We start from the raw sequence: 25761 nt of genomic DNA, 5'->3' as shown, positions 1-25761 counted from the left end.
GCTTCTTCTCTTTTTCCCTCCTCCCCGTTCTCTCCTTCCATGTTTCCATTCATCCACCAAGCCACTCACGCCTCTATTCCTCCTTTCCTTGCTTCTCTCTTCCTCCTTGTAGTTCTGTAGAGTGTGGTCTACAGAGCTACAAGCATGCATCGCTCATTTACGAATAAAAATGATAAACAAAACTACTTATTCCATTGCTAGGGAAGAATGAAAACTGCAAGACAAATTTTCCATTAAAGGAGAGAAAAAGGCGTGAAGAAAATATGATAAAAAGAAAAAAAGAGCTGAAATATTGCATGACTTATGTACGAATATGAGAGAAAATGCATAATCTATCAGAAAGAAGAAAAAAAAGACTGTGATCTAACTTCGAATAAAGGAAGGAAACTCATCAATTCCGTTAATTGTCAAGTGTGAACAAAGAAAAAGGATGGCGAGTCCTGCGTGGGATCATGAAAGGCCCTTGATGTGCCGGGGACGTGAAGGACGCCCCCCACACGAAGGAAAGGAGCACAAGAACCCCGGAAAACCTCTATGGAAATTTGGGGAAAACTTTGGAGCCAGTCTGAAACAAATAAAAGTTATAGGGACTCACTAAGAGAGAGAGAGAGAGGAAACGAGCAGAAGGTGTTAGGAAGTCTGCGGAAAGTTAGTGCGGGGATCCAGTGTAGAATAAAGATATCTATGGGGATTTTGGGCGTAGGCTCAGTCAGGGGGTATTTGGGGGAGAGTGTAGGGGAAATATACCAAAGTGTAATGAGCTTTGGGGAAAAGTTTACGAGGAGTTAAGGAAAGTTCAAGGGAAATCACAGAGTTTATGGGTCTTAGGGGAAGGTATTTAGTGGGAAGAGGAATTGCGAGGCTCAAGAGGGATGAAGAAGAGTACCACAGAGAGGAGGAGGCTGGAGGAGGCAAGACAAGAGAGAGAGGAAAACGATAGAATAATTGGGTGGAACATCGCGAGAAGAGAGAGAAAAAAAAAGTGGGCAGAAAAAATAAAAGAAAGAAAAAGTTCATTAGCGAATGATAAATAAAAATATGGAATAATGTAAAAGAAAACAAATGAACGTGAAAAAAAAAGATGAAGAGAAGATGAAAAAAATAAGACAAAACCTGAAGAGAAGAAAGGAAAGAGAAGGAGAAGACGGGAAGAAGATGGAAGAGGTTGAAGTAATGATAACGTGTGGGTTAATGTGTGGGTTAACGAGCTTCAAAGAGAGTGACACCAACACGGATAGCCTCCAACACGCTGCGGTCCAGGCATGACTCACGGATCACCTACTGGGAGGTCAGTGTGTTGAGGTTGTGAGTGTGTGTTGCCGCGTCAGGCTTTCTACCGCAGGGGTCTTGGCAAGAAGTGGGGCCACACAAGGAAATGAAATCACAAGCTAGGAAACTTTATGTTGAAATAATACAGCGGTCGTGACTGACTGTTGTGACTTCCTTGTCACTGTTTGTGTGCTTTGTGGCGGACAGGAGAGAGAGAGAGAGAGAGAGAGAGAGAGAGAGAGAGAGAGAGAGAGAGAGAGAGAGAGAGAGAGAGAGAGAGAGAGAGAGAGAGAGAGAGAGAGAGAGAGAGAGAGAGAGAGAGAGAGAGAGAGAGAGAGAGAGAGAGAGAGAGAGAGAGAGAGAGAGAGAGAGAGAGAGAGAGAGAGAGAGAGAGAGAGAGAGAGAGAGAGAGAGAGAGAGAGAGAGAGAATTTCTCGCTGTGCATTTAGCATGTGTGTGTGTGTTAGCATGTGTGTGTGTGTGTGTGTGTGTGTGTGTGTGTGTGTGTGTGTGTGTGTGTTGTGTGTGTGTGTGTGTTATACTCGATATACTTCAACGTAACAATACATAATATTTTCCTTTAATTACTTTGAATGGCAAGTTATTTTCTTTTATACTTCCGTTCTCTACTACCACCACCACCACCTCCATCTTCCCCTCTCAGCTTCCATCCCACCTCAGCACGTATTTTCCCGCTCCCATTCAAGACGCACATGATAGATGGCACCCCCCTGCGCCGCGTCCTTGGTCCTCGCCAGCCTCGCACACTGACAGCCTCCAACATTACCTAATTCGGTGCAGAGACTGGCTGCGTTCAGGCCTTCCCTTCACTAGATATATGTGTTTATTGTTCATTCCTTACTAATCACAATAGTAGTCTCTAACTCACTCACTTCTGCTGACAATTATCGTACTTTATGCATTCGCCAACTGTTAGTCAGAATAAAAATATGACTACAGTGGATGATTAAACAGTCTACCCAGATCTACGACAATAACTTATTCTTGTCACTTATTTGGGTTCGAAGTAGTACATGACTAATGACACACACGCGCACGTACACACACACACACACACACACACACACACACACACACACACACACACACACACACACACACACACACACACACACACACACACACACACACACACACACACTGAAATTCCCTCCATACTTCTGCATTTCCTATTCCCTTGACATGAACTGTTTCAAAAGGGAGGTTTCAAGATACTTATTCTTAAATTTTGGATAACGCTTTTTTCCTATTCCAGAGTCCCCTCTTACATAACACACACACACACACACACACACACACACACACACACACACACACACACACCGACCTACTTAACAGCTAATCAGAAGGAAGACAACAAAACACAAACACACAGAACTTACGTGCTCATCATCATCTCATCTCCTTTCAATTCAATTTACACAAACTGAATATTCTTAAGCACTCTCATTTACATATGTCGCATTTTTTTTTCCGCTATCTCTTTTCCTTCCTCTACTGGCATCTCTAGGTATTCATTCCTTTCCTTGTACATAACACTCATTAAAATGGAGATCTCTGCAAAAGGGAAGAGGGTCAGAATGTGCTCCACTTTGGAAGTTAAGTAGTCAAAGAATTTCTTATAATCAGAGGAGTTAGGTGAGAGGTATACAGCACAGATAAATTTAGTATGAGAGTGACTCTGTAGTCGTAGCCAGATGGTGGAAAACTCGGAAGATTCAAGAGTGTGGGCACGAGAGCAGGTTAAGTCATTGCGCACATAAACGCAGCATCCAGCTTTGGATCGAAAATGAGGATAGAGAAAGTAGGAGGATAGAGGATAGAGAAGAGCCAGTAGGCTTATGGACCTGATGGGGTCCCTCCTATTGTTCTCCGAAACTGTGCCTCCGTGCTTGCACCTTGCCTAGTCAAACTCTTTCAGCTCTGTCTGTCAACATCTACCTTTCCTTCTTGCTGGAAGTTTGCCCACATTCAACCTGTTCCTAAAAAGGGTGACCGTTCTAATCCCTCAAACTACCGTCCTATTGCTTTAATTTCCTGCTTATCTAAAGTTTTTGAATCTATCCTCAACAGGAAGATTCTTAAACATCTATCACTTCACAACCTTCTATCTGATCGCCAGTATGGGTTCCGTCAAGGCCGCTCTACTGGTGATCTTCTGGCTTTGATTATTGATGATGCTTGTTTGCAATCACCACATATTGAGGCATTATTCATAAAAGTCTTAAAAACAATTAAATTTATAATTGGTATGGTATATAGACTCCCAACTCAACATTCACTGATTTTCTTGAGTCTATGGAAGAAATTTTACAAGTATTATCGAATTTAAAGATGAAATGTTATGTAATGGGGGATTCTAATGTCAATTTGTTACATATCAATGAAAATGCCACAACATACATTAACATGTTTCAATGTTACAGCTTCTCTCAAATAATTATAAAACCAACTAGAGTGACTGACAGGTCTGCCACTTTAATAGGTCACATCTGGACAAATGACATGCAAAATTATGTACACGTCCAGGGACAAAATATGGAGGAAATGGTTAATACTTTAAATCATCAATTAATTAAGGTATCTGACTGGATAACTAGCAACGTGTCTAAAACTTTCTAGATGATGTCTTGTCTGACAAACGTAAATGAAGTTAATATTAATATAAAGATAAAACACAATTTCTTGAGTAAAGTTAATTGCATAAAATTTCTTTGCTTAATAATAGATGATAGATTAACATGAAAACAACACCTACATCAACTCTGTAGTAAATTGTCACAAATAACTGGTGTCTTGTACAAAATTACAAACAATATAACTGTCCAATGTCTGAAATTAATATATATGTCTACTGTTTATCCACATGTAATAAACTGTTCGGCAATTTCAGGGGGAGCTTTTAAAACACTCTTAGATGGGTTATTTGTTGCGCACAAAAAAATAACGAGAGTAATGTTTCATAGAAAAAAACGGTACGATCATACTAATCCTCTATTTTGTGAACACAACCTTTTGAAAGTCCCCGATATAATATTCTTGCAAACTTGTATATTTCTTTTCAAATCAATTTACATATATCCCAATAATACATCTTATAAATTACTATCCAATAATATTAATAACAATAGAAGGCCAGATGACCTCAAACTTCCTCTCTGTAGGACTGTCCACGAACAGAGAAGTGTGAGTGTGCGCGGCGTCAGGGAGTGGAACAGCCTCCCGCACGATATTAAATCACTAACCTCTATCAATTTGTTTAAAAGCAAAGTGAAATGTTTCTTACTTCTAAACTATGAATGTTAACCATAGCAATGTCTGTGAATCATGTGCTGTTATGTGTTGATACACAGACACACATGTCAGGTGTGCACATCTTGTGGACGTGTGTATGTACATCACCAACAATGATATCATTAATAGAAAACTTTGGCTAATATAACATATGTTACGGCAAAGTATGTATGTAACCATGCATACATTTGTTATGTATGTATGTGAGTATGTGTATGTATGTGCACAGGTTTGTATGTGGCCATGTGTGTGTGTGTGTGTGTGTGTGTGTGTGTGTGTGTGTGTGTGTGTGTGTGTGTGTGTGTGTGTGTGTGTGTGTGTGTGTGTGTGTGTGTGCGTGTATTGTGTGCCCGCATGTATGCATCATGCTGTACGTATGTTCGCATACAGGTTGCATATGTGTGAGTGTGTGTGTCTGTGCATGTACATATGAATGTGTGTATGTATGCAGTTATATGTTGTGGTATGTATGTTTGTGGGTATCTATGTAAGTGTGTCTACCTGTGTTTGTGTTCGCCAAGTTCACGTATGTGAACATATATGTGGCACAGTATAGCATACTATACACTCCATCACTCATTATTGTGTCATGTGCTGCAAACAACAAAACAAGTAGTCTATTATTACCTCTATCATGTGCAAAATGGCGGCTCAAATAGGAACAAGTCAGGGTGTAAACATTTGCGCTACTTGTGTCATTCTTTATTCAGGTCTGTATAAAAGCTTCGGCTTGATGGACCTGGCCTTACGTATTGAACTGTGTATGAAATGCAGAAATGCATTAATGTTACAAAAGGCAAACAAAATATATCAATCAATCAATATCAATCAACCTCTCTCTCTCTCTCTCTCTCTCTCTCTCTCTCTCTCTCTCTCTCTCTCTCTCTCTCTCTCTCTCTCTCTCTCAGGCGGTCTGTTCACCACCATCCTACTTTTCGCCACTCAGCCAAAACTGAACCAAGGTACATTTTTAATTTCATGAGAACTAGGATGGGAGGAAAAAGCAGTCGACTGTCAGTGGAGGCACGGCTGAGCCTCCTGGGCGAGTGTGGCGTGGACGCCGTGAGGCTGTCCCGCCCCCGCTCGGGGGGCTGCTGTGGGAGGGGGAGGCGCTCTCTGGCCTCCTTTACCTTCCGGCAAGGGGCCGAGGGGGGCGAAGCCCCTCGTGTCGGATCAGGCGGCCAGCCTGAATATGGACAAGCTGGCCGCCTTGGACCAGGAGACACCCATCAGGGTGCACTGCCTGGCAGGAGGCGCAACAGTCTTCTGTCAGGACCTGCCCCTGAGGGACCTCCTGGCCGGACTGAAGTACACTACGGCGGGGCGTCACGCCGTTTTGTACTTCAGCCTGGCCGGAGGTCTGGGTGTCCACGGGGGGCAGGGGCAGGGCTGCCCCGTGCTCTTTTGCAACAGCAAGAGAGTGGGCAGCCGCCCCAAGCCCCCCCAAGAGGACCAGGCTGTCCGCGTCCCAGAGGCGGGGCAGGAGGCCGGCCCCGCCCCAGAGGCTGGCCAGGTGGTGGTGGCCAGCCCGGGGCACGAGGCCGGCCACGCCCCTGAGGCTGGCCAGGTGGTGGCGGCCAGCCCAGGGCACGAGGCCTGCCCCGCCCCAGAGGCTGGCCAGGTGGTGGCGGCCAGCCTGGGACACGAGGTCGGCCCCTCCCCTGAGGCTGGCCAGGTGGTGGCGGCCAGCCCGGGGAAGGAGGCCGGACCCGCCCCTGAGGCTGGCCAGGTGGTGGCGGCCAGCCCGGGGAAGGATAGCCTGGGCCTGTGGGTCTCGGCCCCCAGCCCGGAGGAGGGGCAAAAGGAGGCCAGGAGCGCCACGACCCCCGCGGAGGACGAGGGAGCGGGGCTCGTCCTCCGAGGAGTGGGGAAGGGAGTGGTGGCCCCTTCCCCCCACCACAGCGCCAACTCCCCCAGCCAGGGAAGGCTCGCCAGGGGAGGGGCAGGGCTGGAAGCAGGTTGTCCCACGGCCTGTGGGACAACCTGCTCGCCATTGCACAGACCCTGTCCCTCACCCTGGTGGTGTACTCCGCCCTGCTGGACTACTTCCCTGACTGAGGGGGGCAGCCGGCCCCACAGGGCAGTCGGCTGCCCGGGGAGGGGGAGGGGGAGGGGGAGGGGATAGGTTAGGTGGGAGGGGGGAGGGGGAGGGGGAGGGGATAGGATAGGTGGGAGGGGGGAGGGGGAGGGAAGACAGCCGGGAGGGGGAGGGAGTGCTGTCTTGGGAGGGGGAGGGGGAAAGGGGTAGGTTAGGTTAGAATAGGTTAGGTTAGGTTAGGTTAGGTTAGGTTAGGTTAGGTTAGCTTAGGTTAGGGTAGGTTAGGTTAGGTTAGATTAGGTTAGGGTAGGTTAGGGTAGGGTAGGGTAGGGTAGGGTAGGTTAGGTTAGGTTAGGTTAGGTTAGGTTAGATTAGGTTAGGTTAGGTTAGGTTAGGTTAGGTTAGGTTAGGTTAGGTTAGGTTAGATTAGGTTAGGTTAGGTTAGGTTAGGTTAGATTAGGTTAGGTTAGGTTAGGTTAGATTAGATTAGGATAGGTTAGGTTAGGTTAGGTTAGATTAAGCTATCAGGACAAGTAAATAACAACACCGCCGTGTGCGGCGGCCATCATGTGAGCAATGCACGTATTTTCGTGACCACCTGCTGCCTTGGCAGAGACAGAGCGAGAGAGAGGGAATCACGTTTTTTGCATGGCCAGTTTTCCTTTGTTTCTTCTTCGCATATTTTATTATTCGCATATTTATTACCAAATTACTCGAGAATGAGCCTTATTGGAAGCTAAGGGAAAATAAACTGAATGATCGAAGTATGGGAACATTAATATACGTACTTGAAAATGTACCTTATGGAAAGTATAGGAAAATTAACCGTATGATCGAAGTAGGGGAAAATAAATAAAGCTACCCGAAAAACAACCTTATTGAAAGTTATAGGAAAATAAACCGTATGATCGAAGTATTGGAAAATAAACCTTATAGCAAAGGAAGTGGGAGCAAAACGTCTCTCTCTCTCCTTCAATTAGAGAGAGAGAGAGAGAGAGAGAGAGAGAGAGAGAGAGAGAGAGAGAGAGAGAGAGAGAGAGAGAGAGAGAGAGAGAGCGCATACCTTGATTTATGCCTCGTTAGTCAGGTGATTTGATGCATCTCTATTCTGTCCACCTCCCTAATCTCCATCTCTCTCTCTCTCTCTCTCTCTCTCTCTCTCTCTCTCTCTCTCTCTCTCTCTCTCTCTCTCTAGTGTTGGGGTAAAGTTAAAAGCAAAGACGGCAGGCGGCATCCCTCTTCATCTCCCTCACCTGATTAATGCTAATTGGACCTTAACTTAAACTCGCGGCCAGGTGTACTCTGACCAAGAGATAAGCTCACTACTCAAAAAAAATCCTCCCCACCTTCTCCTCCTCCTCCTCCTCCTCCTCCCCACGCCCCTCCCCTCACTCATTACCATCCTTCAGCGGCCTGGAATGCGCGCACCTAAATCAGCGTGAGTGGACATCGGTGGGCTGCGGGGAAAGTTCCTAGAGGCTTGCTGCAGGAGGGCGGAAGGGATGAGGGGCGCGGGGTAGTGGTGAGAAAGAAAGGAGTGTAGGCATGATGAGTTTGCTTGGAAAATTGTGAAAAGAAAGAAAGGAATACGGATAATGAAATATTAGTTAAAACAAAAATAGAAAAAAATGAATAAAAAGGTACAAGGATGAAAAATAACGAAATCTGAAAAAAAAAGGAAGCAAATGTGGAAAAATGGAATAGCACTGTGAGTGAAGCATGACAGTGATTCCCCGCGTGGTAATTCGCATTAATTAGTGGAAGGTGTTACACAATTCTGTCTAAAACACGTCTGCTTGGAAAAAATACATATTCTCTCTCTCTCTCTCTCTCTCTCTCTCTCTCTCTCTCTCTCTCTCTCTCTCTCTCTCTCTCTCTCTCTCTCTCTCTCTCTCTCTCTCTCTCTCTCTCTCTCTCTCTCTCTCTCTCTCTCTCTCTCTCTCTCTCTCTCTCTCTCTCTCTCTCTCTCTCTCCTGCGTGGCCAGATAAGCTGTAGCCAGTATCACTTTACTAAAACACTTGTTACGCAGCCTGGAATGTTCAGGAGCTCATCACGAGGCAACACAACTAGCGAGGCAAGGAGAGAGGCAAGGACGGACAGACCAGACGGACGGACGAACGGAGGGAGGGAGGGAGGGAGGGAGGGAGGGAGTCTGGAGTGTAATAGGCTGATGTACTATTCATGCCTAGACGCTCGGGGACTGCTCCTGCTGTTGCCGTGAAATTCTCCGCCACACCAATATTATTACCCCAATATGACCCCCTTCAATTATGTTGTTGTTGTTATTGTTGTTGTTCTCTCTGTGTGTGTGTGTGTGTGTGTGTGTGTGTGTGTGTGTGTGTGTGTGTGTGTGTGTGTGTGTGTGTGTGTGTGTTTCATAACAATTTGACATGGCAGGATGCAAAACGTTTCTCAGTAATGAGCGTGTTCACATCCTTCTTCCCGCCACGAAAAAAATAGAACACCTAAGACGCCACGGCAGTGAGAGAGAGAGAGAGAGAGAGAGAGAGAGAGAGAGAGAGAGAGAGAGAGAGAGAGAGAGAGAGAGAGAGAGAGAGAGAGAGAACACTTCTACGTTCTCATGTCGTCATGTTGCACAAGTTATTCAAGAGTGGCATTCACTAATTCACCAGCACGACCTGTCAGTACACCGAGCACACGCTTCCTGGAAAATGCTGCAAATCCTTCCCATGATACTACGTGTTTATGAAAAGCAATGCTTCTCATCAGCAGCAGCCCCTTGCTTTCAGATTCATGGGGTGAGTTTGCATTAACTGCTTCTCCCGAGCGGACGTGTTTCCATTACTTCATATCTAACTCAAGCAGTCTCCACCAATATGTTAACACTTTGCCTAATTTGTGGTTCATGTTCCTTCATTACTTTCATCGAGCAACTGTCGCCACACAGTGAAATGCTCTCGTCGTTAAATGCAAGGTTTTCATTACATTTCACATTATTCTAACCTTTAACAGAGAGAGAGAGAGAGAGAGAGAGAGAGAGAGAGAGAGAGAGAGAGAGAGAAAAAAAGAGAGAGAGAATGATGAAGCGAATAGCTTTGCCTTGAGCTTGTTCAACACTGCCGCGTGGCTGGCTGGCTGTGTTGTGTGATCCGTGTATGTATTAGCGCGTCTGGCGCGACACGTTTCGCTTATATACTAGTTTATAGCCGTGCCTGTGACTGCAGGAGGTCCACGCCACACGCCGTGTTCGTTTGTATATGAAACTGCAATGGTTTAGTTTTTACGAGCACATCAAAGAGCCGCACGTCTCATTAAGTGTTTTTACAGCGGACCGCTTGCAAGGGAGGATTGCTTGTTTACAGCAAGTAATTTAATTAAAGATTCATGTTATACCTTCACTGTTTTAATTAAATCATGGTCATAAGAGTTGAGGGTAATGAGCAGCATGTACGTAGCTCTTTGTGTGACGCTCGGTGAGACATGCAACACTGTCTGTCTGTCGGTCTGTCTGTCTGTCGGTAGTGGGAGTTAACACGATACTTGGGAACACTGCGCCGACTCCTTAAGCAGTCAAGGCCTAAGTGAAACACGGGATTCATTGTCCGAAGCACCAACGACACGAGATGGCAACCCAAACACACACACACACACACACACACACGTGGTAATGGCTCTCCCGCCCACCTCATCTCAGCAAATGTTTGTTGGCAGTTTTCCACATTAATAGGCCGCAATTTTCCTTAAGTAAAGTCGTCTTGGTCTCGTTCGGAGTAAATTACCATCATCACAGTAGTTTGTAGTTTATTTTTTCATCCAACACTCTCAGACTTCCCCACACGTCATATTGGCAATTCTCTCCTTCCCCCACCATTCTCTCTCTCTCTCTCTCTCTCTCTCTCTCTCTCTCTCTCTCTCTCTCTCTCTCTCTCTCTCTCTATCGGCAACCACAACGTGCACACCTTCCCTCCTCTCCTCACCTCAGACTCTGTTGACTGATAACTAACGTGCTTAATTTCCCATTGGTTTGTACCGGAACTCCGCCAGTCCCTACGCACCACAGATGACAACTCTGCTAACGCCTGTCAGCCTCCAGTGATCCCTCGTTACAAACTTTTCTGGACCCTGACCGGAGGAGGCAATGAGTGTTGTTCTGTCTGCCTGCCTGGCCGTGAATAGGCTAGTGAGTTGCCCGCTAGGTATCCTTACAGACCTCAGACCTCGCCGTATTGCTCGAAATTAAACCAAGTACTGCTAGTTAATTCAGACGGGTCGCAATTACTATGGACTCGTGGAAGACCAAAGCTTTTCCGCTCGAATCAAGGTCTTAACGAAGGCGATGAAACACCTCCACCGAACCCAAGTGAAGGCGAGCAGACGGAGTGGCGGGCAGGAGTGGTGGGTCAGTGGCTTCTTACCTTGACCTCCGTGAACACAGGTGACGGCACACTTACCTGCAAAGAAAAGGGATTATCAGCACGGTTGTTATATTCTACCTGAGTACAGCCTTACTGTATTTTTTTTATGTGTGCATATTTGTTACATTAAGAGTGTCGAGCTGATGATGAGCCAGCTTTGACTTAAATAAAGCGTAGAAATTGCAGTGAAAGGAATATGAAAAGTAACAAGTTAGACTACGGAAAGTAACAAATAAAGATCAAGGAACGTTTGTCCGCCATCTTCCTTTCCATCATCACATCCACCCTTTCAAAAAATAGCATTATAAAAGCCATACTATAACTTTTTTCCTCCCGTCAAATAAAGTCGCCATTTCCTATTTCAGTGGAGAGCCTGTGAGCTGCAAACACCACAACTTCACGGCGCCTTTGTCCCCCCTCGCCTGGCTGGTTGTCTTGCATCTCTCCGACACTCCAATTCGTGACTCAGCCTCCACTCGTCCGTGAATCCCCGATGCACCCTCACCACCACTACCTTTATCATCACCGCCCCTTCAATAGATTGGCTTCTGAGGGCAGCTCCATTGTCCCTAACCCCTCTCTGTCCGGATTACGTTGCGTCTATTTTTGTTTGTAATGATTTATTTCTATGTGTTTGTTCTGTCATTGTCTTCCTTCACACACACATACACACTCTCTCTCTCTCTCTCTCTCTCTCTCTCTCTCTCTCTCTCTCTCTCTCTCTCTCTCTCTCTCTCTCTCTATATATATATATATATATATATATATATATATATATATATATATATATATATATATATATATATATATATATATATATATATATGCCTCCACTCCCTCAATCCCTCCCTTTTCCTCGCAGCCAAAAGGTCAATGGCATCAAGGCAAATCTAATCTTCATGTTTTGAGTTGCGGAACCTTTCAAAACCATTACTGGTGAGGCAGAGAGAGAGAGAGAGAGAGAGAGAGAGAGAGAGAGAGAGAGAGAGAGAGAGAGAGAGAGAGAGAGAGAGAGAGAGAGAGAGAGAGAGAGAGAGAGAGAATGCGACAGGAAACAAAAAAGTAAATAAAAAAATGAATAAATAAAAAGATATATTAATTTTAGGTCCACTTCTGTAAACATGGCGGGGCACGACACCTGAGGCGGCGTGCTAAATGGTATATATTCTGACATTTGTTTTGTCCATTTGTTTCTGTCTCATTAGGCCGCTAATGACACGCCGGTACTGAGGAGGAGGGGCGGGAGAGGGTGCGGGAGCTCAGGGAGAGAGGGGAAGGAAGGGAGGGAGGTTCACTTATTACGCTCAACACATAGCCATTAAGAGTTTCATTTGCAATCGGCAGGATAAAGAAAATAGGTACAGGTTATAGCAAATCACGGAGGCCGAGGCGGGGGTGTGTGGGTGCAGGTGGGTGGCGGACGAGGCGGGGTGGAGCTGTGCGGGTGGAGGTGGGTGGCGAGGTGAGGCGGAGATGTGCGGCTGCAGGTGGGCGGCAGAGAGAGAGAGAGAGAGAGAGAGAGAGAGAGAGAGAGAGAGAGAGAGAGAGAGAGAGAGAGAGAGAGAGAGACTATAACTGAGATGCAGGAAACTTCTAAATGAAAAACAACAAGTTCTGTCGCCTTTACTAATAAGAATGTATCCTCTCTCTCTCTCTCTCTCTCTCTCTCTCTCTCTCTCTCTCTCTCTCTCTCTCTCTCTCTCTCTCTCTCTCTCTCTATCTCTCTTCGTGGCGGTCAGAGAGAGCTGGCTGGCACTACAATAGGCTTTGGTTGAAATGTTCCAGTTATACTCTCTAACTGCACTTAAATAACTAACTTTTCCAATATGGCAACACGTGATTGCCCAGAACACTCCCTCAACCCTCCCCCTCTTTCCTCCCCGAGTGACGGCAGGCGGAGGCACGGGCGGTGAGACGTGATGAGAGGAGTAGTGGCAGTGATGGGCGGGCCTGGTGATGTATGGAATAATGCGTGGTGTTGACAAAGAATGGGATGAGAGGTGAGTGATGGTGGTGAATACGCGTCTAACTCAAGGACAAAACAAACAAGTACACACAACACCAAACAAACAAGGAATGCAACCAAGCCTCGGGTCTCCTTCACCAGCGAACAATTGCTGTATTTCACAAGGCAACACAACAAGGGGACATTTAACAAGCACTTAGGAATAACGAATCACATGCAGCTTCTTACCTGCTATCCTGCCTATCTGCTAATTTTCTACTGGTATTCTGTCTTTTTCTTTGTTATTATTCTTCCTTCACTTTTATGTTCCCTCTCACGCCGCCTCCTGCTGCCTGATCAGCCTCGTGTGGTTGCCGCTCATACCCCCTCCTGTTCTCGTCACCTTTACTCTGCTCTCCACTATAATATTATTTTCCTCCTCCTCTCTCAAAGCTTCCTCTCTGGCCATGTCCTTTTACCTTCCTTATTTACTTCATCCCTGTCATCTCATATTCCTACTTTTCCTCTTTCCTTTCTTCCTTCGCGGCTCAGTTTTACGCTACACACATCTCATGCCTCCCTGCTCACTACAAACCTGCTGACACTTTTACTCTTGTCACAGCACGGTGGCTTTTCCTTCCTGCTTTCCTGCGTGACTCCTTTTATGTTCGCTTTTATTCCTACTTTCACACTCTTGTCTCTCCTTCCCTCCTTTACTTCCCTTTCCCTGCCTCGCCGCGGTCGCCATCAACGCTCCCTCAAGGCTCTGCCGCGGGAAACCTTAGCCTTGCCATCTCCTTTTCGCCTCCGTCATTCTCAACACACTTCGCCTTCCTCTCTAAACACACTCAGCTCGCCTCTCACACTTGTGCATGTCGTCTTCGCTCATCACCACCACTCCCTCACTCACTGTCTTCCTCACCTCACGCTAGTCCCTCTCTTCCTCCTCCTCGTCCTCCTCCTCCTCCTCCTCCTCCTCCTCCTCTTCTTCCTTCCCTATTGCTCATAAAAGTTGCCCTTCTTTCTTTACAACCCCTCGGACGAATCTTTTATTCCTGCAGCTTCATAACCACTTTCCGTCACATTCTCTCTCTCTCTCTCTCTCTCTCTCTCTCTCTCTCTCTCTCTCTCTCTCTCTCTCTCTCTCTCTCTCTCTCTCTCTGTCTGTCTGTCTGTCTGTCTGTCTGTCATTTTTTTTCTGATAGACACTCCAAGTTTCCTCTTTCCATTTCCAGCTGTCTCCAGCATCTATTTCCTTCAAAAGTTCTTCCCTTTCTTCGTGGCATGGAATCTTTCAAGCTCACCAGAGTTTCCTTAAAGTTTCCCAGGTTGGTTTCCTTCAACACTTCCCGCCACAAGACAAAAATACGGATCTTCAAATTCTTGAGGATATTTCGCAGCCAAAGTTACACATTTCCTAAGAAAAAGTTGTCCTCTACTTCACAGCATCTTTTTCTTCTTTTCTGTCCCTTTCCTTTGACGATGAGACTCACTCCACACCTCACCACCATCGTCACACCGCCAAGATCGTTCACCACACCACCAGCAGTATTCGCTACACCGCAAGGAGCTTTACACTAATAATCACCACCACTGACCTCAACACGCCAGCCGCCACGAAGCCTTGTTGCACTAACCACGCCACCACCGCACTGTTAGCCACGCCTCCACGGACCTTTCAAGTCTTCAGCACATAACACGCATCATCGAACACTTCGCCGTACAAGGTTCATCAGAATTTAACTCTGTCTGCCATCTTCATATTCAGGTTCTCTATTTTACAGCTACGCGCGCATAGGAAGAAGCCTCCGCCGTCCTCCCCCGCCACTCCTGCCGCTCCTGCCACGCCCTGCCTTCATTATCTCTTGCAATGGAAGCTTCATGCTCTTATTTTAACTTAAGAAGAGACACTGTCATATTCGATGCAAACTCCTTCTCCTGCCTCTTACTCCTCCTACCTCCACCTCCTCCTCCTCCTCCTCCTCCTCCTCCTCCTCCTCCTCCTCCTCCTCCTCCTCCTCACGCAGGTACAAATGATGTTGAAAACACTAGGTCTGAAGAGCTCATGGAAAAGTTCAAGAAGATGATACAGCGCTTCAAAACTAAATCCAATAATATTATTGTTTCAGGTATCCTCCCCCGCATCAGGGCACCGGCTGTCTTCTACAACAGAGCCTTCAGCACTAACAGCCGTCTCCCGTTCTCTTTGCACAGAGGAAGGTGTAGACTTTGTTAATCTATGGGACAACTTTTATAATAAACCTTCTCTATTTCAGCCGGATGGTTTACACCTAAATGGAATTGGAGCAGCACGACTTGGTAGACTCCTTAGTAATAAAGTTTCTATTTTCAGACCAAAAAACGACCAGCAAGATCGTGTAGCCCCAGGCTCTTAGTAGCCTCCTCGCGCAACCCAACCTCCATGTGCAACACTATAAAAGCTTGCCTAATCAACGCTCGCAGCCTTAGAAATAAATTTTCAGATTTAGAAACCCTGGCAGCTGTAGAAAACTACCACATTATTGGTATTACTGAATCTTGGCTGAACTCTGCAAACAGAGACTTTCTTGCGGAATACAACTTGCCAGGTTATGAAATGTTCAGCAGTGAAAGAAAAGACAGGATAGGTGGCGGTGTATTGCTGTATGTGAAAGCCAGTCTTCAGCCAACCATACTAAAAGCCGAAAAGATTAACAATATAGATTCAGTCTTCTTGCATTTAAGAGTACGTTCTAAGAAAACTGCTATAGGTCTTATTTATAGGCCTCCGGTTCACAATGTTTCCTCTGATAAGAATTTACAAGATCAAATCACTGAAATAAGTAACACTTTTGATACAGTCATCTGTGGAGACTTCAATCTACCTGTTAACTCATGGGGAAATCCACTTAACTCTCACTCTGGTCACGACTTGTATAATAATTTATTAGAATGTTCCCTAAAGCAACACGTTCAAGGACCCACACGAGGTGACAACATATTAGATCTTGTTCTTTCAACAAACGATGACTTCATATCTAACGTTAATATTGGTCCTGAATTTAGTACAAGTGACCACAAGATTGTCTCCTTTAACATCAACCTTCAAGCATATAAGGACATTGTTAGCAACGAAAAAGTTTTCATATATAAAAAAGGAGACTACGACAGACTCAGGTCAATTCTTTCTGTCGCAGATTGGAACGCTGAACTTGGCGAAAGTAACATTGAGGAATCATGGGCGAAATTTAAGTACATTTTAGAAGATGCTGTGAAGACATGTATCCCTATGCGTAAAAGACGTCCATGCAAGAGAAATAAACCTAAATGGTGGACAAACAAGATTGAGTCACAACTACTGCAGAAAAATCGTGCCTACCGTAAATATTTGTCCTCTCAGAATGAGGCTGATAAACTAGAATACGACAGACTCCGACGCGAATCAAAAAAGCTCATTAGACACAGTAAGAAAAATCTAAAAATGTATATTGCAAGCATTGCTAAATCCAATCCCAAAGAATTTTACAGTTACGTTCGAAATAAAAAAGTCCTTACATCTCACATTAATCACATTACACTAGATAACGGTAATTTTGTCACCGGAGAAACTCAGATCGCGGACACACTGAATGATTATTTTGCTTCAATTTTTACAGAGGAAAATACTCATACAATCCCCGAACCACTCCTTATGCTCCACAACATAACCCCCTTACGTGTCTGCGTTTTTCATGAAAACGAGATAATCAAAGTAATTGATAAGATGAAAACTGACAAAGCCCCCGGCCCAGATGGTATTGCACCACGTGTCTTGAAAGAAACTAAATTCCAAATTTGTAAGCCCCTTTCGTTGCTTTTCACCAAATCATTTAACTGCGGTAAGGTTCCCGAGGATTGGAAGTTAGCTAACGTTACCCCTATAGAAAAGAAAGGCGATAATTCACTTCCAAGTAACTACAGACCTATCAGCCTTACATCTGTAGTATGTAAACTAATGGAAACAGTAATTCGCAATAATTTAGTGAACTTTCTAGAGGAAAATTATTTAATCAATGACTCGCAGCATGGCTTCCGAAACAGACGTTCTTGTCTAACTAATCTGCTTGATTTCTTTTATGATGTTTTCACCATGTACGACGAAACAAAGGCAGTAGATATAGTGTATCTAGATTTTCAAAAAGCTTTTGACAAAGTTCCCCATAAGCGGCTACTAGCTAAATTGAAGTCACATGGTATAAATGGAAAACTTCTCAATTGGCTTGAAGACTGGCTGTCTGAGAGAAAACAGCGCGTTGTTTTAAATGGTAAATTTTCAAACTGGCGAGAAGTTCTAAGTGGTGTACCCACAGGGATCAGTGCTCGGCCCTGTTCTTTTCCTTATTTACGTTAATGATATCGATGAGGGTCTCACCTGCAAAGTATCTAAGTTCGCTGATGATACAAAAATAATGAATAAAGTAGTCACGTCTGAGGATAAAAGAAAATTACAATCTGATCTTGACCACTTAGCCACTTGGTCAGACAAGTGGCAGATGAGCTTCAATGTAGATAAATGTAAAGTGTTGCACATTGGTAATAACAACGATCACACTGATTACTTAATGAACGGTACCGAGCTTCTTAAGGTTAAGGAGGAAAAGGACTTGGGTTTTATAATTACCTCAGACCTCAAGTCAAGTAAACACTGCTCGGAAGTAGTTAAAACAGCAAATAAATTGGTTGGGTTTATTGGTAGGACTTTCGAATTCAAATCAGAAGGGGTAATTCTCACATTGTTTAATACACTTGTCCGACCTCTACTTGAGTATTGCGTCCAGTTCTGGTCACCCCATTACAGGAAAGATATAGACAAGCTGGAGAGAGTCCAAAGAAGAGTTACCAAGTTGATCCCACGACTGCGGAACAAGCCTTATGAGGAGCGCTTGAGGGAACTCAACTTGTTCAGTTTAGAGAAACGGCGAATGCGAGGTGACTTAATTGAATTGTTTAAGATGTGTCGGGGCTTTGATAACGTAAATGTAAACAACTATCTCATCATTGACAGTTCCAACACCACTCGAAATAATGGCTACAAGATTATAGGTAAGCGTTTCAGATCAGACGAGGCTAAGTATTATTTCTTTAATAGAATTGTAAATGTCTGGAACTCTCTCCCAGCACATATTGTCGATAGTAACACAATAGAAACTTTTAAACAAAGGTTGGACAATCACCTCGCAGCAACCCCTCATATAACGTACTTTGCGCCTACATAAAATGTTTTTTAGTTAGTGTAGTGAATAGTATAATTTCTCTTTCATCCTTTCCTATCACATCTTAGCCTTTCCTCCTCCCTATACTCTCCTGTTTTTCCTTCCTTGATCTCTAGTGTCCTCCATCCTCTAACTCTTAGAATCTGTAGTGGTAGTGGTAGAATAGACACACAGACAGCCTCGTTAGGCCCAGTAGGGCTGTTGCTGTCTGTTCTTTCCTTTGTATTCCTTTGTATTCCTCCTTCTCCTCCCTCACGGGCAGCTCGGCAGGGACGTGCACGCACCCGGCCTGACATCCAGCTATGAATACCACAAGACCTGCTTTGCATATTTCCCGTGACGATGCAGGAAGGCCCACCCCACACCCACGCCCCCCGGAATGGAGAGGCCCGCCCCACGCACCCCGGGGATGGGGAGACCCACCCCACGCCCACCCCAGGGGAGGGACACCTCATGTTTACGTTTTGTGAGTGATATGTTTGGACTGCACAAACCTTCTTTTTGTTACGCCCCGCTGCCTTAAAACGTTCACGAAGGATGGAAGGTTACATCGCACTGGCAGCACAACGTGGGACAATTGGTGACCAGGCTGCCGCACACCCCCTCCTGCTTGCTGCTGCTTGCACACATCCGGCACTCACGGTGACTGAGGGCACGTGTAGCTGCAGCGATCCATGGGGAAAACACCACCACAGAACACAAAGGTCAACCTGTTTTCCCTCGTTTGTGACCATCGAGCAAACATGTTCCGGATTTACATCACAGCGCGACAAAAGACATCACGAGATTCATGAATGTGCTCACGTCTGTTGCACGATAAACTCTTCTCAGCACCAGGCAGCGCCACGCGACCCTCGAGGGGTGTGCGGCGGAAAACAAGGTGACGCGTCTTCCTTCAAATGACATAACTACCAAACCACTCGTCTGTAATTTGCTAGTTTTCATATGCTGAGTGTCTAACTCTCTCTCTCTCTCTCTCTCTCTCTCTCTCTCTCTCTCTCTCTCTCTCTCCATTCACTTGATCACTACCACCACCACCACCACTACTACCAATACCACTATTACTATTAGCACCACACTATCACACTCATAACACACACACACACACACACACAGCCAGTCTATCTCTCTAATCCTTCCTCCATGTCATATTCCCACTCCCTCCTACTTTTCCTCACTTTTCTCCTTCTCAATGCCTCCCTTGCCTCCCCCTGGCTGAGGTGAGACGGGTGGGGGATGAAGGAAGGTCTGGGGCAGATGGAGGAAAGTGAAGTGGTGGAGGAAATTGGAGGAGTTCCACCAATAGGTGTGGAAAAAGCTAAGAAATTTTGTCACGGATGTGTTAGAAGAAGGACTGGAGGAGGAGGAGGATAGAGAGAGAGAGAGAGAGAGAGAGAGAGAGAGAGAGAGAGAGAGAGAGAGAGAGAGAGAGAGAGAGAGAGAGAGAGAGAGAGAGAGAGAGAGAGAGAGAGAAATGTTAGTACCGTTAAGTTACAATATCCTATTACACACACACACACACACATACACACACACACAGGGCAGAGGAAGGAGAGGTAAAGTGGTGGGCAGTGACACAGGCACGGGGTTGGGAGAGGGCAGGGAGGAGCAGGCTGGGGAGAAGGAGGGTTTTCATGGTGGGGGCTCTGAACGGGCCTGCAATCCTTCAACTTATTTGAGACATTTTTGGGTTATTTATCTATTTTCATGGTTCACTCTGGCTTTCCTTCACGTCTGAATCTAAAAACACCCGAAAGTTCAGCTAAAATATTGATGTACAGACAGGGAGGGAGGCAGGGGAAAATGTGCCGCTCAGCCCTTATATTTACGTAGCGCAATACACACACACACACACACACACACACACACACAGTCCTACCCGAAGATCAGTCTGAGCTCTTTCCGTAGGGGAACGGCTTGCTGGGTGACAAGCAGTGTGTGTGAATCACACACACACACACACTGGCGGCCAAGGGGGAAGGTCTGATGACGTCGCGTTTTCGGAGTGTGCGCTCTGAACGGGGCACTACTCAATGTCTTATTTGAGGCACTTTTGGGGTTGTTTATCTATTTCCGTGGTCAATTCTCTTTTTTCTTCACTTCAAGTCTGGAAACACTGGGGAGTTTAGCTGAATATTGATGTACAGACAGAGAGGGAGGCAGGGAAAATGGCCGTCTCGAAGCTTATATTTACGTAACGTAATTCATTATGAAAATCGCGAAAAGAAAGAAGACGCCCAGACAGGAATGCACTACATTTTCTGACTTACTCTTTACTTTAACTAATACACAAAATATAAAAACATTACCGAACTCAGTAATAATAACGAAAACTCCAAAAAAACAATCTAACTTTTAAGAACGGTACCACAAAAACACAATAATATCGAGAAAGGAAACACAGCCAGACTAGATTATATTACAGATTCTAAATACAAAATTTTTTTTACTTTCCAGATAAATAAAGAAAACACCAATTCCTCATCGTATAAAGAGAATAATTTTTCATATCCAGTACCGAACTTATTCTAAATTTGAAAATTCGAACTGCGAGACTAGATTTTATTGGATGTTATTACTTGGTACATGTTTCTTATATTTTTTTAAGTCTTAAATTAAATACCAATGCAAACCTACGCGTGCCGGTAAGAAAAAGTGAAATTAAATAAAGTGAAGAAGTTGTTATTTTGTCGACAAACAAAAGCACAGCTAGAACAGATATTATTATATTTTATAATTTAGTATGTCTTTCTATTAATAAATTAAATATCAAAACAATGACAACTCCATCAATAAAAGGAAAATAATAATATGTTGCCAAAAAGGTTTTTTTCCTCGTCTTTTCCTTTCCGTACCTCCTCCTCCTCTTCCATACCCCTCATACTCCAAATCCCCCCTCCACCACCCCCTACTCCGCATCTAGGAAAACACCTGGAAACACCTGGAAAACCCTAGAAATTATGCTAAATACTGACAGGGAGAGACGGAAACTTGTTACCTTCGGCTTATCTGTGCGAGGCTCGGGGGGACTGGGCGCCAAGGATACTGTGTGTGTGTGTGTGTGTGCGTGAGGCAAAACGATAGAAATGCTAGTTGGATGGGTGATTGCTCTCAGGTCCTACTGAACCTCACATCGACGCCACGAAAGGATGAGTGGGCGGGGTATCCATCATGACATCTAGTCTCGCTGCCAGTGCCTGTACTCGTAAATTTTAGCAAGTTTACATTGGCTCTATTATGAAGATACGAGACCAAAGCATATTTTTGCCAGTCAGCTCGGGGTATCAAACATTCACTGCCAAAACAGCATCCTCATCCGACGCTCTCTTAAGATTTTATTTGCTAACAGGACAGGACACGGCACCTCAAACCTTTGGTAACATACTAAAACCAGAATTATGAGACATTTCTGCCAGAAACTCCACTACTTTCAATAGGCTTTTAATAGGCTCTACATGAAATTGAGGATTTTTTATCTTTTATTTTTTTATGATTCTCGTGATAGATTAACAAGATTTCTACATTATCAACTGGGGAATCACTCTTCAAATATTCGGCTAATGACCTCTGTGACCTTTGAAAACAGTTGTGATGAGAGAGGGAAGCGTTTCAGGCCTAAGACAGGGAAAGGCCTCTAACTCACGCCTCTCCCCTTTTATCCCTCCTCCGTGACCTCTGACATTGTTGACAGCTCCCTCGCCCCCCTCCACTCGCTTCTCTCAGCTGTAGCTCGCCCTCCTCTCCCCTCGCTGTCACTGAGCTAAGATGTGCAAGACTCCTCCCCTGATGCAATATTCCTGTGTGAACTCTTGTCATCACCACGTTCTTTAAAGGTGGAATCTCTCTCTCTCTCTCTCTCTCTCTCTCTCTCTCTCTCTCTCTCTCTCTCTGCACCGCGCAAGATCAAGACAAACAAGCAGGACGTGGCCGAGATGGATCCCGCGATACTCGGCTAACTCGCTTCCTTGGGCCTCGTCTTGTCCCGCTCAGCCAGGGCGACTTGCGGCGGCGCGGCTTGCAAGGACACACTGCACAGCTTCGAGCAAGACTCCCCGCTCAGTTTTATTGGTGGTGTGTTTACAGATACAGCAAGAAACATAATTATAAGCAAATACATGAGTAGTTACACGACGCGACACGAATACAGGGAAGTAAAGATGGAGGAGACGATAATAAGGTTAATCAATCAAGTAAGGTACGGTAGATGACTTGCACAGGTGAGATAAGGTGTACAGGTGAGATAAATGGGGAGAGTCACAAGAAAGAAGACGAGAAAAAATAGAAAATAAAAGTTATAAAGAATATGAACGGTAGCGACGGCTGCATGCTGTAACCCATCACCCTGCACCCCATCACCTGTCTGTCTATCACCCACCACCCAACACCTGTCCACCCATCATCCCATCACCTCCCTACCCATCACCCCATCAGCTCGGCAAGGGCGGCGCGTCCCTCAGTGATGAAAGACGCCCCAAGATTAACTGGCAAGACAAGATGGCAGAATAATGGTGCTGATCAAAGGCGCGGGTGGCAGGAGCGGAAAAACTGGACGGCTAATTTGCCTGCGATGTCTCAAGACCCTCCCCTGCCGTCCGTCCCCCCCTTCCCTCCCTGCCGCGCCCCCTTCCCTGCCGCTGCTGTCCTGTCCAGCTCCCTCATGAACCACACAACACTCAACACTCCACTGGCATGGAGGAAGGAAGGAAAGAACATTCTCTCTCTCTCTCTCTCTCTCTCTCTCTCTCTCTCTCTCTCTCTCTCTCTCTACTCAGACCTTAAATTAATACTCATTACAGGATAGCTCTGCCTTTTTTCCTCATCTATCTTTCCCGTCCTTTTCCATTTCCACGCCTTAATTATGTATATTTTTCTTCCATTTCCACGCCTTAATTATGTATATTTTTCTTCCATGTCCACGCCTTAATTATGTATATTTTTCTTACATTTCCACGCCTTAATTATGTATATTTTTCTTCCATTTCCACGCCTTAATTATGTATATTTTTCTTCCATGTCCACGCCTTAATTATGTATATTTTTCTTACATTTCCACGCCTTAATTATGTATATTTTTCTTCCATGTCCACGCCTTAATTATGTATATTTTTCTTCCATTTCCACGCCTTAATTATGTATATTTTTCTTCCATGTCCACGCCTTAATTATGTATATTTTTCTTCCATGTCCACGCCTTAATTATGTATATTTTTCTTCCATGTCCACGCCTTAATTATGTATATTTTTCTTACATTTCCACGCCTTAATTATGTATATTTTTCTTCCATTTCCACGCCTTAATTATGTATATTTTTCTTCCATGTCCACGCCTTAATTATGTATATTTTTCTTACATTTCCACGCCTTAATTATGTATATTTTTCTTCCATTTCCACGCCTTAATTATGTATATTTTTCTTCCATTTCCACGCCTTAATTATGTATATTTTTCTTCCATGTCCACGCCTTAATTATGTATATTTTTCTTCCATGTCCACGCCTTAATTATGTATATTTTTCTTCCATGTCCACGCCTTAATTATGTATATTTTTCTTACATTTCCACGCCTTAATTATGTATATTTTTCTTCCATTTCCACGCCTTAATTATGTATATTTTTCTTCCATGTCCACGCCTTAATTATGTATATTTTTCTTACATTTCCACGCCTTAATTATGTATATTTTTCTTCCATGTCCACGCCTTAATTATGTATATTTTTCTTACATTTCCACGCCTTAATTATGTATATTTTTCTTCCATGTCCACGCCTTAATTATGTATATTTTTTTTTCCCAGACGTACAGTGATACAGAAAAATATTCTTACTAAAATTGCCCGTGTCATTTTGACTCAACGAACGAAAAAATACGGAAAATATTGTTTAAGAGAGAGATGCACTGGTAGCCCTGCAGGGTGTCGGTACACCTGAGCGTCTCGAAATTTCTGCATTTGAGTCCCTCAAGATGCAAAGTAACAATACCAACACGCGTGTCTTACGAAGTCTCCATACTGAATGGCTATGGAATGCCGGAGGTTGGCTGACGTCCACTTTGCATCTGATATCTGTGATCAACGACTCAAAGATTCGAATCCCGATGTGATGCGCTACACGCCTTCGTGACGTTTCAGACGTTTCAGATAGCCAGGCTTGCCAGCTATTCCGAAATTGATAGAATCACTCTATATTTTTCTTGAATTAAGCGTTAATGAGAGTAAGAATAATTCTGTGTACTTGGTAAGTCTTGACACACGCGCCGCCACGATCTGTGCTGCGAGGCTCCAGAACCACAGCATTCTGCACCCAGCAGGGGAGTCGTCTTCTTTTGTCGTGTGTTTGTCTTCGTGTTGGGTTGTGTTTACACTCACCATGACCTCGAACTTCCCCAGCCAGGCGTCACTCTCCTTTCGTTTATCCATCACTGCCTCAATTCTTTTTTCCTTCTTTGTTTGCATTTCAATCTTTCCTTCCCGCACGCTCCATCAACGCTCCTCTCTCTGTGCTTATAACAGTTTTTTTTTTTTTTTTTTCTGAGTGAGGTTATATTTTTTTTGTTTCCGTCGCTTCCCACGCTTCCCACGTGATTTACAAAACGTGACAGTCTATGTAATACCTATCCACACACACACACACACACACACACACACACACACACACACACACATTTGTATTCACGATTTCAAAACATAATTCAGAAGAAAGTGAAAGCAATAACCCACGTCAGGATAGAACAAGTCACTCTTCTTTCGTCTTTTATTTTTTATTTTTTTCTCACGAAACGAGCCAAATCTACTACTGTTGCTACTGCCCCCCCCCCCCACACACACACACATACACACACACACATCACAGACACACACAAGAGTTCCTTCCAGAGCGGCGCCCCAGCTCACTCCTTGACTTAAAGATGACAAGACCCAGCTTTCTCTGTGCCTTAAACCTTCCACCGCCACACTTCTCTGACACGTGTAAGGAACAGTCTTCCAATCAATTCTCCACATGCTAAAAGTGTGTCAGGGAAACAGAAGATAGAGCGAACTGATGTGTAGCTTTTTTTTATTGACGTTGCAAAAGGAGGTCATTAAACTCTAAGCAGTGGCAAGGTCCTCTTGAGTTGCCGTCAAAGCGCAGCACTTAAGTCTGGTCACGCTGGTGTATTTATGAGGAACGCGGACAGTCACGGGAAGTGTGCGAAGCTTCGTTCATCGTGATAGTGGCGAGGCAGGGAGGGTGTTACTGGCGCGACGCACTAATGCCGCGCAGCTCTCACATAAGTGGAATCCAGCGGCGCACTTTGAGGCATTGAAGGATGGCCGCTGTGGTGCTTCGGTGGCGGCGGGTTAAAAATCACCCCCAGCATGCACACGCGGCGTGGAGGATCGATGGCGTCCTTTCCGATTCCATGAGGGGCCATTTCTCTCCCCTACGCAAAATATTCCGTTCCCATTTTTGTAATGTAGCCAGATCAGACCAGACTAGGCCACAATACCACTGATCGAGCTCCCTCCAGACCAGACTAACCTAACCCACTCCACAGCAAACCAAAGCAACTTAAATCAGACACCAGGTTAGTCCCCGTGAAGACGA

General features: G+C 44.9%; 1 protein-coding gene and 1 long non-coding RNA gene across 6 annotated transcripts in view; one reads left to right on the top strand and one right to left on the bottom strand.

The window, feature by feature from the left end:
* Nucleotides 1-25761, bottom strand: part of LOC135097824 (uncharacterized) — a 66720-nt gene that overhangs the window by 22804 nt on the left and 18155 nt on the right. The window contains exon 1 of one of the 5 annotated variants that reach the window (XR_010266166.1): nt 20055-20163. The exons of the other annotated variants lie outside the window; for them this stretch is intronic. The gene's annotated coding sequence lies outside the window, so the exon portion shown is untranslated. Of the gene's footprint in view, nt 1-20054; nt 20164-25761 lie in introns of those variants that run through there. 5 annotated transcript variants of the gene reach the window in all.
* LOC135097832 (uncharacterized) lies at nt 9651-11647 on the top strand. The gene is made up of 2 exons (XR_010266185.1): nt 9651-11019; nt 11365-11647. It is a non-coding gene; the product is annotated as an uncharacterized LOC135097832 (long non-coding RNA).

The sequence above is a fragment of the Scylla paramamosain genome, unplaced genomic scaffold (genome assembly GCF_035594125.1).
Source record: "Scylla paramamosain isolate STU-SP2022 unplaced genomic scaffold, ASM3559412v1 Contig33, whole genome shotgun sequence".
NCBI lineage: Eukaryota > Metazoa > Arthropoda > Malacostraca > Decapoda > Portunidae > Scylla > Scylla paramamosain.
This window is presented reverse-complemented; position numbering and strand designations above follow the sequence as displayed.